General features: G+C 45.1%; 1 protein-coding gene across 2 annotated transcripts in view; it reads left to right on the top strand.

Annotated features, from left to right (window-relative positions):
* The first annotated feature begins 1,244 nt into the window (after positions 1-1,244).
* LOC143766245 (uncharacterized) overlaps positions 1,245-13,833 on the top strand; it is a 48,030-nt gene continuing 35,441 nt past the window's right edge. For both annotated transcript variants that reach the window (XM_077253767.1, XM_077253768.1), the window contains exon 1: positions 1,245-1,310. The gene's annotated coding sequence lies outside the window, so the exon portion shown is untranslated. The remainder of the gene's footprint in view (positions 1,311-13,833) is intronic.

Genomic DNA, 13,833 nt, shown 5'->3' with positions numbered 1-13,833 from the left:
CCCCCACAATAGCCAGCAGCAGCAGAGCCTCCCAAAATCCCACCGCAGGGGTTCCCCACAATAGCCAGCAGCAGCAGAGCCCACCAAAATCCCACCGCAGGGGTCCCCCACAATAGCCAGCAGCAGCGGAGCCCCCCAAAACCGCAGCGGTCCCCCACAATAGCCAGCAGCAGCGGAGCCCCCCAAAATCCCACCGCAGGGATCCCCCACAATAGCCAGCAGCAGCAGAGCCCCCCAAAATCCTACCACAGCGGTCCCCCACAATAGCCAGCAGCAGCGGAGCCCACCAAAACCACACCACAGGGGTCCCCCACAATAGCGAGCAGCAGCGGAGCCCACCAAAACCCCACCGCAGGGATCCCCCACAATAGCCAACAGCAGCAGAGCCCCCCAAAATCCTACCACAGGGGTCCCCCACAATAGCCAGCAGCAGCGGAGCCCCCCAAAATCCCACCGCAGGGATCCCCCACAATAGCCGGCAGCAGCGGAGCCCCCCAAAACCCCACCACAGGGATCCCCCACAATAGCCAGCAGCAGCGGAGCCCCCCAAAACTACACCGCAGCGGTCCCCCACAATAGCCAGCAGCAGCGGAGCCCCCCAAAACCCCACCACAGGGGTCCCCCACAATAGCGAGCAGCAGCGGAGCCCACCAAAACCCCACCGCAGGGATCCCCCACAATAGCCAACAGCAGCAGAGCCCCCCAAAATCCCACACACAGGGGTCCCCCACAATAGCCAGCAGCAGCGGAGCCCCCCCAAATCCCACCGCTGGGATCCCCCACAATAGCCAGCAGCAGCGGAGCCCCCCAAAATCCTACCACAGGGGTCCCCCACAATAGTCAGCAGCAGCGGAGCCCCCCACAATAGCCAGCAGCAGCGGAGCCCCCCAAAACTACACCACAGGGGTCCCCCACAATAGCCAGCAGTAGCGGAGCCCCCCAAAACTACACCGCAGCGGTCCCCCACAATAGCGAGCAGCAGCGGAGCCCCTCAAAATCCCACTGCAGGGATCCCCCACAATAGCCAGCAACACCCCCCAAAATCCCACCACGGGTCACTCCCCACACAGACAAGTAGGTCGACCACCACAGGGCCTCCCCCCAATAGCGAATAGCGATCGGCAAGTAGCATTTTTCACCCTGAAACCACTGACCTCCATGGCGTCCACAAGCTGTCATGCTGCTTTCCTTTGCCGCCTTGGAGAACACGCCCCCTCCCGATAGGACACGCCCCCGGAAATGACGTCACACCTGGAAGGAGCCCATACACTCTAGCATCTACCATGTGGTGTGCGGCTCTGCAGGTGGAGGTAGGTGCTGGAGGTTCCCCATTACTGGGCGGGGGCAGTAACCCCTTCAGTGCTGAGACTGTTTTGGTGTTTTCTGTTGTCACTTTATAAAAAATCAATAATGTTTTGTTCCTTTTCGTCTGATAGATACATAAGACCAAACTATGAAAGATAACACCATGGAAACCCATATTACTCTCACAGTACAGAGCTGCTTTCCTGCTCCCCACACAGTATAATGTCCCCCCTTATAAGAATCATAACGTTTTAATCCTCTTCCTCTGATAGATGCATACCACCCAACTGCGGTAAGGAAGCATGTATTCCTCACACAGTACACTGCTGTTCTCTTCGGCTACTTTCACACATCAGGTTTACAGTGTCAGGCTAAATCCGGCGAATGTTGGAAAAACTGGATCCGCCGCAGATTGTGAAAAACTGATGCGACGGATCAGTTTTTTTGACGGATCCGGGTAGCATATCTAGATTATTGGATAAAAAAAATTTAGAGCATGCTCAGTTTAAAAAACCAGATCAGGCCACCGGATCCTCCTTTTTCCGGATCCGGCACCTTCCGGCTCCCATAGGCCTCCATTCTAGCAAACAGCCGGAAGCGCCGAATCCAGCGCTTTAGGATTTTTCGCCGGAGACAAAAAATGTTTTTTCAAAAAACAGGAAGTGGCAGATTTGCCGGATCCGGCAAAAACCGGACGAAATGCAATGTCATCCGGTGCAATCCGACACTATACAAGTCTATGGGAAAAAAACCTGATCCGGCGGCAACTTTCGCCTGATCCGTTTATTTGAAAATTAGCCGGATTTAGCCTGACACTGAAAACCTGATGTGTGAAAGCAGCCTTACCCACGACACAGTATAATATTCCCACAGTACCGCCATCCCCCCCACAGTATAATATTCCCACAGTATCGCCATCCCCCCCACAGTATAATTTTCCCCCAGTACTGCCATCCCACCACACACAGTATAATGTCCCGACAGTACCGCCATCCCCCCACACACAGTATAATGTCCCGACAGTACCGCCATCCCCCCACACACAGTATAATGTCCCGACAGTACCGCCATCCCCCCACACACAGTATAATGTTCCTCCAGTACCGCCATCCCCCCACACAGTATAATTTTCTACCCAATGCCGCCATCCCTCCCACACACCGTATAATGTTCCCATGGTACTGCCATCCCCCCACACACAGTATAACGTTCCCCCAGTTCCACCATGCCCTCACATACAGTATAATGTTCCCCCAGTACCGCCGTCCCCCCACACACAGTATAATGTTTCGTCAGTACCGCCATCACCCCACACACAGTATATTGTTCCCACAGTACCACCATCCCCCCACACACAGTATAATGTTCCTCCAGTACCACCATCCCCCCACACAGTATAATTTTCTACCCAATGCCGCCATTTCCCCCACACACCGTATAATGTTCCCATGGTACCGCCATCCCCCCACACACAGTATAACATTCCCCCAGTTACACCACCCCTTCACATACAGTATAATGTTTCCCCAGTACCGCCATCCCCTCACATACAGTATAATGGTCCCCCTGGTACCACCATCCCCCCACACAGTATAATTTTCTACCCAATGCCGCCATTCCCCCACACGCCGTATAATGTTCCCACAGCACCACCATCCCCCCCACACAGTATAATGTTCCTCCAGTACCGCCATCCCCCCACACAGTATAATTCTCTACCCAATGCCGCCATCCCCCCACACACCGTATAATGTTCCCACAGTACTGCCATCCCCTCACTTACAGTTTAATGTTTCCCCAGTACCGCCATCCCCTCACATACAGTATAATGGTACCGCCATCCCCCCACACAGTATAATATTCTACCCAATGCCGCCATCCCCCCACACACCGTAAAATGTTCCCACAGTACCGCCATCCCCCCACACACAGTATAATGTTCCCACAGTACCGCCATGCCCCCACACACACTATAATGTTCCCCCAGTACTGCCACAACCCCACACACAGCATAATGTCCACACAATACCGCCATCCCCCCCACACAGTATACACTATGTTCCAAATTATTATGCAAATTACATTTTTATCAGATTTTCCTAAATGGTCGGTGCAAATGACAGTCAGTCTAATAAAAGTCATCACCCGTTAGATTATACATCAAATTTTATTGAAGAAACCTCCCAATGATAACAGTATAATCTCCAAAATGAATAAAAACTCAAAATGCACTGTTCCAAATTATTATGCACAGTAGAATTTCTAAATATTTGATATGTTTTAAAGAACTGAAAATGCTCATTTGTGGAATTTGCAGCATTAGGAGGTCACATTCACTGAACAAAAAAGCTATTTAACGCCAAAACATCCCAACAGGCCAAGTTACATGTTAACATAGGACGCCTTCTTTGATGTCACCTTCACAATTCTTGCATCCATTGAACTTGTGAGTTTTTGGAGAGTTTCTGCTTGTATTTCTTTGCATGAAGTTGGAATAGCCTTCCAGAGCTGCTGTTTTGATGTGAACTGCCTCCCACCCTCATAGATCTTTTGCTTGATGATCCTCTAAAGGTTCTCTATAGGGTTGAGGTCAGGGGAAGATGGTGGCCACACCATGAGTTTATCTCCTTTTATGCCCATAGCAGCCAATGACTCAGAGGTATTCTTTGCAGCATGAGATGGGGCATTGTCAGCATGAAGATGATTTTGCTCCTGAAGGCACGTTTCTGCTTTTTAGACCATAGAAGAAAGTTGTCAGTCAGAAACTCTATATACTTTGCAGAGGTCATTTTCACACCTTCAAGAACCTTAAAGGGCCTTACCAGCTGTTTCCCATGATTCTGGCCCAAAACATGACTCCTCCACCTCCTCGCTGACGTTGCAGCCTTGTTGGGACATGGTGGCCATCCACCAACCATCCACTACTCCATCCATCTGGACCATCCAGGGTTGCTCAACACTTATCAGTAAACAAGACTGTTTGGAAATTAGTCTTCATGTATGTGTGGGCCCAATACAACCATTTCTGCTTGTGAACACTGTTTAAGGGTGGCCGAATAGTAGGTTTATGCACCACAGCAAGCGTTTGAAGGAGCCTACACCTTGAGGTTCGAGGGACTCCAGAGGCACCAGCAGCTTCAAATATCTGTTTGCTGCTTTGTAATGGCTTTTTAGCAGCTGCTCTCTTAATCCGATGAACTTGCCTGGCAGAAATCTTCCTCATTATGCCTTTATCAGCACAAACACATTTGTGCTCAGATACAGCCACAAATCTCTTAACAGATCACGCTTATGTTTTTGGAAAATTTCGAATGTTTTCATCCCTTCACCAAGGCATTGCACTATTTGATGCTTTTCAGCAGCAGAGAGATCCTTTTTCTTTCCCATGTTACTTGAAAACTGTGACCTGCTTAATAATGTGGAACATCATTTTTAAGTAGTTTTCCTTTAATTAGAATCACCTGGAAAACTAATTATCACATGTGTTTAAGATTGATTTCAGTGATCCATTGAGCCCTGAGACACAATACCATCCACGAGTTTATTTGAAAAACAAAACAATTAAATCTTTATGACACTTAAATCCAATTTGCATAATAATTTGAAACACAGTGTAATGTTCCTCCAGCACCTCCATCCTCCCCACACACAGTATAATGTTTCCACAGTACCGCCCTCCCCCCCCTCACACAGTATAATGTTCCCCCAGTATCCCCCCCCCACACACATAATGATAGTACAAGTTGCTCCCCACAATATGGCACCACCCACCTCCTAATAAATAACTCCTCCTTCCCCCACTCCTGGTACAGATACAGATGACCCCAGGACACAGCACCGACCTCCTGGATCAGTTTCCCAGGGCTGGAGATGTGGCCCCCGGGGCCGGTGCTGTAGATGTATGAGGGGCTGTTATCTGCGGGGGGAGCTGTACATGTAATGGAGACATTCTGGGGACAGATTATCCCAGCAGTAGAACTTTTTCTCTTCAGTGAATGTAGCTGGATTTTACCTTGTTGTTTTCTCTTTATAATTTAATGACCTCGTTCTAGGATCCCATTGTTAGGCCCCGGCTGTCATGACGATATATTGGGATGTGTCTATGGGGAACACAGGACTCCCCCTCTCTGTGCCCCAGATATAATGGAGGAGGCTCTCTGCCTCTGTCTTTCTGCCTCAGATACAATAATGGATGTTGTCTCTCCGTTACCTCAGATATATAGATGTCTTCTCTCTGTCCTCATCAAGAATGGAGAATGTTATTTCTCTCTTGTTAAAACTGTGATATTTATTTTTCTCCTAAACATTTTTCAGCTTTTCTCCACACCCCTCATTAGTGCGATCATACAGCATAGAAGCCTCTCATTGCTCCGGTGATGCCCTGTACTACTGTAGTGCGGGGTATTATCCCTGCCTGTCAGTGTGATACTAATGCCCCATACACATGAGATCACTGTTGGCCGGACAATCATTCTGCTGATGTCTATTTCTCCCGACTCCCACACACAACTGTTCTACTCGGCCGAGCTTTCCTGCTGTGTATATATGACAGTGTCATTGGCAGAGGATTATTTCCCGGGAGAGCAAACCAATCAGCTACTGAATGGGAGATACTTCTCTCCCTGACATCATATGGCTGGAGGCCAGTTCTCCTGATATCAGCAGCTTCTGCCACCTTAAAGGCCCCGTCACATTTAGCGACGCTGCAGCGATCTAGACAACGATGCCGATCGCTGCAGCGTCGCTGTGTGGTCGCTGGAGAGCTGTCACACAGACAGCTCTCCAGCGACCAACGATGCTGAAGTCCCCGGGTAACCAGGGTAAACATCGGGTTACTAAGCGCAGGGCCGCGCTTGGTAACCCGATGTTTACCCTGGTTACCAGTGTAAATGTAAAAAAAAACCAAACACTACATACTTACATTCCGGTGTCTGTCGGGTCCCCCGGCGTTCTACTTCCCTGCACTGTAAGCGCCGGCCGTTAAAGCAGAGCGGTGACGTCACCGCTGTGCCCTGCTTTACGGCCAGCCGGCGCTGACACAGTGCAGGGAAGCAGAACGCCGGGGGACGCGTGCAGACACCGGAATGTAAGTATGTAGTGTTTTTTTTTTTTACATTTACACTGGTAACCAGGGTAAATACCGGGTTACTAAGCGCGGCCCTGCGCTTAGTAACCCGATGTTTACCCTGGTTACCAGTGAAGACATCGCTGAATCGGAGTCACACACGCCGACTCAGCGATGTCAGCGGGAGATCCAGCGACGAAATAAGGTGCTGGCCTTCTAGCTCCGACCAACGCTGTCACAGCAGGATCCTGATCACTGCTGCGTGTCAAACACAACGATATCGCTATCCAGGACGCTGCAACGTCACGGATCGCTATCGTTATCGTTGTTAAGTTGTTCAGTGTGAAGGTACCTTTAGTCTAATGTGTATGGGAGTCTAAAGAAGGAACTTATTGGCCGCTGCCTTTAGATCGGCCTGATAGACTTTTGTACATTGCAGACCCAATATTAGGCATTTAGGTAGCATGGAAACCCAGCAGCCCCCCACAATTGTGCGGATGAGGAGGGGAACTGAGCAGTACAAAGGAGTCCTGTAACTGTGTCAACCTTATTAGATGCCATAGGTAGTTTTGACAAATGAAGTGGCAGGATTAGCATTATAGCCGTGCCCATAACATATCTGCAACATACATGTATGATGTGGAAAAAATAGATATTTTTTAAACATCTGGCATAAAAGGTGCACTTTGTGTCTCATGATCTTTGCATGGTGTTTACATGCATTGTTGTGCATGTGGCCATATATACAATACCTGTTGTGTTGCAGTTCGCAAAAGCTCTGACAAAAACTGTTTGAAGACGCCCCAGTGAAGCTCCTACACTGTCTAGTCCAGTTACAGAAACCACAGTCACCACGTATAAATGTGCCACAGGTTCTACAGTCCAGCTAAGTACTGTCCTGTGTCTTTTTTTTTATAAGAACTGTGGAATTGTCGGTCCCTGATAGATCTCCCTTTTTTGTAGGTGATACTTGGATTAGTTGGAATGAGATCCCTTACATCTGGATCCGCTCGATGCATGCCTTTATGTTTTTTAATTATACAGTTGATTGATTGTCAAACGTGCCTGTAATCCTTACTATTCTTCCGTTATCCCCTTTCCCTGGGGTGTAGGAGTGATTTTCTATCCTGATCAAGAGCATTATAAAAAGCTGAAACCAAAGTTGTTTTGGGCTGCGCTCCCGGGATGAATCTACTCTTTAAGTCCATTCTCTGCATCCTAAAGTCATCAATTTATGAACAATTTTTTCTAATATGGAGATATTGTCACTTAGGCAATTCTCACACGTCCAGATATTTCCGCTACCGGAAGAAACGGTTCCAGAGCTATCCGTGTCCGTGTGTGCACGTAGGCCATCCGTGTGTCATCGGCGTGCTATCTGTGTGTCCGTTTGCTGTCCTTGTATTGAAACAATTTGTTTCAATTTTAACCCTATGACTTTAAAAAAAAGTACACGGAGAGTACACAGACAGCACACGGATGGCATCCGTGTGCGGTACTTGTTTACATTTACCCATTGACTTTAATGGGTCCGTGTGATCCATGCGCTCCCACGAACACTGGCATGTCTCGTGTTTTGCACACGAACACACTGTCCGTGAAAACACACTGACATCTGCAGAGACACATTTATTTTAATGTGTCTACGTGTTTCAGTGTCTCCGGTACGTAAGGAAACTGTCACCACATGTACCTGAGCCACTGACGTGTGAAACCGGCCTTTGATAAAGCTTTTTAGCGAGGTACAAGGTGATGACTTTCCCTTTTGAGTAAATTGTTTATAGTATCTGCGAGTTATCAGATTTTCTTTTCTATCCTTTCTAATGATCAGGTCAAGAAATGGTAATTGTGCTGCTCATTTCTGGTGTGAGTTTTAGGCCAATGTTGTTGATATTCAGGAACTCAACAAATCAATTGAATGAAATCTTTAGCAAATCTGGACCATAGAACAAACACATTGTTTACATATATGGCCCAGAACATTATCTTGGAGTTACATCAAACCTCCTCCTGGAAGATTACCATTTCCTCCCACCAGCCCAGAAGGAGATTTACATATGACAGAGAACAGGAACCCCCATCGCGGTCCCTCTGATCTGGTAGAATATCTTCCCATTAAATAGGAATTAGTTATGAGTAAGGATAAATCGAAGTAATTTGGAAAGAAATTGGTTATGTCACTACATTGTATGGTTCTGGATTTAAGGACATAATTAGCCGCCATGATCCCTTCTTCATGGGGAATACTGCTATATTGTGCCTATACATCTATGGAAGCCAAATAGTGTTGTCCTCTATGAACATACTATCCAATTTCACCAAGAGAACGGCTGTATCCCTGACACATGAAGGAATTGAAATTACAAAGGGGTGGAGTATCTTGTCTATTTAGATCCCTACGTACTGACTAATTGCATTTACTCCTGACACTATTGGTCGTCCTCTAAGTGGAGCAAAACTGAAAGAAATTACGGTAACTAGAGTACAAGTTGGTATACATGCAACGTGCAGGAACGTGTTCACACTGGCCATTAAACAGACAAAACCTAAGATAGAAACTAAATGAACATATTCCCTACTATAAGTAAAAAGCAAAAGTGCATATAAATAACATAGGGTACTTAGTAGGCACTGTTTTTAATTATAAAAAAAAAAGCTTAAAAGCCATCTCCTCAGCGCCAAGGTGTACCCGGTCGAAACAGTCCTAACCTTTAGTAATAAAACCTTTCCAAAGTTTTTTCCCAAAACGGACCTCATTGTGAATAAGTGCCAAGCAGGGTCTGGGACCCAACTAAAGACACCCAGCAATGGAAAGCTATATAAATGTAATGCCCATCTCAAAGAAAGGGAGGCCTCACCCTTGGGTGCACTGAGTGCCAGAACCTAAAGCATAGATGGATTTTACCTTTTTTTTTTGTCAAAAACAGTATTTTCTAAGTACCCTAAGTTATTTATATGCACTTTTGCTTTTTACTTATAGTAGGGTGTATGTTCATTTTTTTCTATCTTAAGTTTTCTTGTCCTCTTAAGTGGGTCTAACCCTTTGTGAACTTTATAAAGAGCATGAAAAGTGGGAATGATGGGACAATTAGGTGCCATAAATTCAAATTTATTCTTTAACCCCTTGTTAGATGCCAGGATTCTCCCATGGCACAGGATAGTTCCCAAGCCTTGTTTGGTACAGTGGTCTCCCATTCAGGCTCGGCCGCTGGGATGACTGTTCAGCACAGACTCCTGTCCCAGCGCCTTATCCAGGCTCGTGCTGTATGTGTAGTAATTTCTGGCTCTCCAGTTAAGCCTATGGTGACAGCGTTGTGCGCTGGAGCTTAAGTCCAGATTTCACCCCACTGAGCATGTCCATGATGGGGCACCTTCTCTTTGGTGATCGGAGCGTCAATTGCTCTGCTGGTGTGGCAGCTTTAGATTGGTCCACAGGCAAGGTCCTGTCTGGACTTGAGCTTAAGGTATAAAAGGCTCTCCATGGTGTACGCCTGTGTGCTAGTATCAACTTATGTTCATGTGTGTATGAACTTTGCAACTGTGTGGTCTGTGTCTGCATGTGCTTTGGGTCAGCTGTAAGCTGTTTGAAATCCGGCTTCTCCGGAGAGGAGTTTATTTGTATGAATTCAGGGCTGGCGTATAGCCACTAGAATTCCGGCACCTCCGGAGAGGAGTTGTTTTGTGTGCAGTTGCTGACTGTGTGACCACTGTATGCTACCTGCTCCGTTAGTGAGCTTCAATCCTCTGTGAGGGATCGTATCTAGCGTCATTATTTCCCGTACTCCTGTGAAGTTTAACAGGGTATAGCACTCAGTGCTCTGCTTTATGTTGCCGCTCTGTGGAGTAACAGAGCTTGCTACTTAGTTTTCTGTTCACACAGTGTGACAGATAACACTGTGCGTTTAAGTTGCTATTTCGCTACCTTTAGTTCGCCATTGTTCACATTAGTTTTATATCTCTACACCGTGGACCCCGGGTGGCGAACACACTTTATTATTATATTTTATTTATTGCGTTTCGCCAACCCTAACACCCCTTAACTCCCGGAGCTTTTTTCGGTTTTGCGTTTTCGTTTTTCGCTCCCCTCATTCCCACAGCCATAACTTTTTTTATTTTTTCTTCAATATGGCCATGTGATGGCTTATTTTTGCGGGATGATTTGCACTTTTGAACGACACCATTGGTTTTACCATGTCGTGTGCTAGAAAATGGGAAAAAAATTCCCAAGTTCTGTGAAATTGCAAAAAATATGCAATCCCACGCTTGTTTTTTGATTGGCTTTTTTGCTAGGTTCACTAAATGCTAAAACTAACCTGCCTTTATGATTCTCCAGGTCATTATGAGTTCATAGACACCAAATATGTCTGTGTTATTTTTTATCTAAGTGGGGAAAAAAAATCCAAACTTTGCTAGCAAAAAAAAAAAAAATTGTGCAATTATCCAAGACCCGTAGAGTATTAATTTTTCGTGATCTGGGGTCAGGTGAGGGCTCATATTTTGTGTGCCGAGCTGACGTTTTTAATTATACCATTTTGGTGCAGATACGTTCTTTTGATCACCCGTTATTGTATTTTAATGAACAAAAAAATGTAATTCTGGCCTTTTATATTTTTTCTCACTATGCCGTTTAGGTTAATTCTTTTTTTTCTTTTTTTTGATAGATCGGGCGATTTTGAATGCGGCGATACAAAATATGTGTAGGTTTTTTTTTTGTTTTTTTTTTAATTGTTTTATTTTAAATGGGGCGAAAGGGGGGTGATTTAAACTTTTATATTTTTTTATTTTTTCATATTTTTTAAAACTTTTTTTTTTTTTTTCACTTTTGCCATGTTTCAATAGAAACTGGCATAGCCTGATTGGCTCTGCTACATAGGAGCGATGCTCAGATCGCCCCTATGTAGCTGAATTACAGTATTGCTATGAGCGCCGACCACAGGGTGGCGCTCACAGCAATCTGGCATCAACAACCATAGAGGACTTCAGGAGACCTCTGGTTGTAATGCCGACGCACCGCTGACCCCGATCACGTAACGGGGGTCAGCGGTGCGTGCGTTTCCGGCAGGATGGCCGGAAACGCCTGTTAAATGCCGCTGTCAAGAGTTTGACAGTGGCATTTAACTAGTTAATAGGCACGGGTGGATTCCGCCCACACCTATTGCGGACACGTCAGCTGTTCAAAACAGCTGACATGTCCCGGCTTTGATGCAGGCTCACCGCCGGAGCCCACATCAAAGCAGGGAATCTGCCATCGGACGTACTATTCTGTCCAATGGCAGAAAGGGGTTAAGATTAGTTTTTACCTAGAGCTTTGACCAATACGTTAGTAAGAATGTCACTATATTTAAACTTTTGGGAAAAAACTAAAAGGGAATTTAGAAAACGCGTCAGTGAACACCTTGGAGACATCAGACATAAAAGGGATGCTCCATGCTGGAAAAATTAGAGAGTATCATCAGGATGACAACAAAGCTATCGCCTTTTGTATTTTAGAGGTTGTCAGGCAAAATGTCACAAAAGGAGATTGGAATAAACTAATCCTCTAAAAAGAATGCCAATGGGTCTTCCATTTGGACTCTCTCGCCCCCACGGGGCTGAATGGACAGATGACCTTGGTTGTGTTATTTAGGATCTGTATATGGGGATATCTCCTGTAAGCCTGTTACACTACTTCTGGCTCCATACAGTAGAGCCACGTTTTGCATTGTTGGACACCTCTTACCATGGTGTATACCACAGGTTATATCTATTGTTCTGTGAGCCCCAGTATTTGTTCCACACACTCATACTTCCATTATTGCATTGTGTGCTGTTCAGCTAATCATCTACAAAGGCTTTTCAGCCATTACAGGAACATTTGCCTTATGTTATATGGTTTACTTAATTCATTATAATGTATAGATATTTTGGTTACAGTGTTTATTGTACATCAACAAGCCATCTACTGACCATTTTTATTATATAGTTTCATATTCTGAAGCTGTAATTCCCACAATATCTCTCTTTGTAACTTCTCCTATATTCTTCCTAACATTCTTTTCTATGGTCAGTGCCATCTTGGTAGCCTGTGTATCAGGACTGAAGAGAGGATTCTCTTGTTAACTGTATTCTACACCCCACATTTTCATTCCTTCATCTTCCCTGACATCTTAATTCATCTCGTCAAGCTACTGTGAATCAACCTGTTAAAATTCATCTCTGCATAGTCCTTCCCGTATTTACTACATGCAGTTGGTCAAGCATAAGAGGGGAGGTTAGCGAGTAATATTATCTTCCATTGCTTGTCCAGAGATCCATGCTCACATCCCCCAGACACATCTCACATATGTGCATCGGTGGCAGAATACATTGACTGATATATGTAACAGCATCATACTAATCTGCCTATTTTGGGGTTTGGCAGAGAGATTGTAACTATATATATATATATATATATATATATATATATATATATTGATTCTGATTATCTCTATTTTAGCTCTTAGCAAGATATTAAATACCTGCAGTAACTTATATGAATCTCTTGCATTATATGTTTTCCCTCATTTATTGGCTCCCACTGTGGCATTTTTTTGTAAACTGCTGCAATATCTTATCGTTTCCTACACTGCGCAGGCGCTTTCTCCAGGCAACTGACTATTTAACAGTGCGGGGCGTTCTCTCGGCATATATGTACTCGCACTGCGCTTGCACAGCACAGGGCACTGTTTTAGACATCCTGACATTTTCTGAGTCCCAGGAGGACATACGCTCGAATTAGGATCTTGACCTTTTGTGCCTGGAATTCCTGTGCATGCGCTTTGGAAAATCCTGCTGTCGGCGTACATGCGCTCTACACCTATTTTGGGCACTTTTTTTTTCCACTGCATTAGCCCACTAGCATTCTGGGAGTGTGTGATAACATCAACATGCTCACTTTACAGAGTGACTGTCTACTGTCTACAGATATTAGTCGACATAACACACCATAGTGTGTTTTTCTATATCTTGTATACACCGTGTTCCAAATTATTATGCAAATGATATTTTTCTCGGATTTTCCTAAATGGTCAGTGCAAATAACAGTCAGTCTAATAAAATTTATCACCCGTTAGAGTATACATCAAATTTTATTGAAGAAACCTCCCAATGACAACAGAATAATCTCCAAAATGAATAAAAACTCAAAATGCACTGTTCCAAATTATTAGGCACAATATAATTTCTAAACATTTGATATGTTTTAAAGAACTGAAAATGCCCATTTGTGGAATTTGCAGCATTAGGAGGTCACATTCACTGAACAAAAAAGCTATTTAACTGCAAAACATCCTAACAGGCCAAGTTACATGTTAACATAGGAACCCTTCTTTGATATCACCTTCATAATTCTTGCACCCATTGAGTTTGGGAGTTTTTGGACAGTTTCTGCTTGTATTTCTTTGAATGAAGTCAGAATAGCCTCCCAGAGATGCTGTTTTGATGTG

This window comes from Ranitomeya variabilis, chromosome 4, assembly GCF_051348905.1.
Source record: "Ranitomeya variabilis isolate aRanVar5 chromosome 4, aRanVar5.hap1, whole genome shotgun sequence".
Taxonomy (NCBI): Eukaryota; Metazoa; Chordata; class Amphibia; order Anura; family Dendrobatidae; genus Ranitomeya; species Ranitomeya variabilis.
The sequence above is the reverse complement of the archived record's forward strand: the minus strand, read 5'-3'. Positions and strand labels throughout refer to the sequence as shown.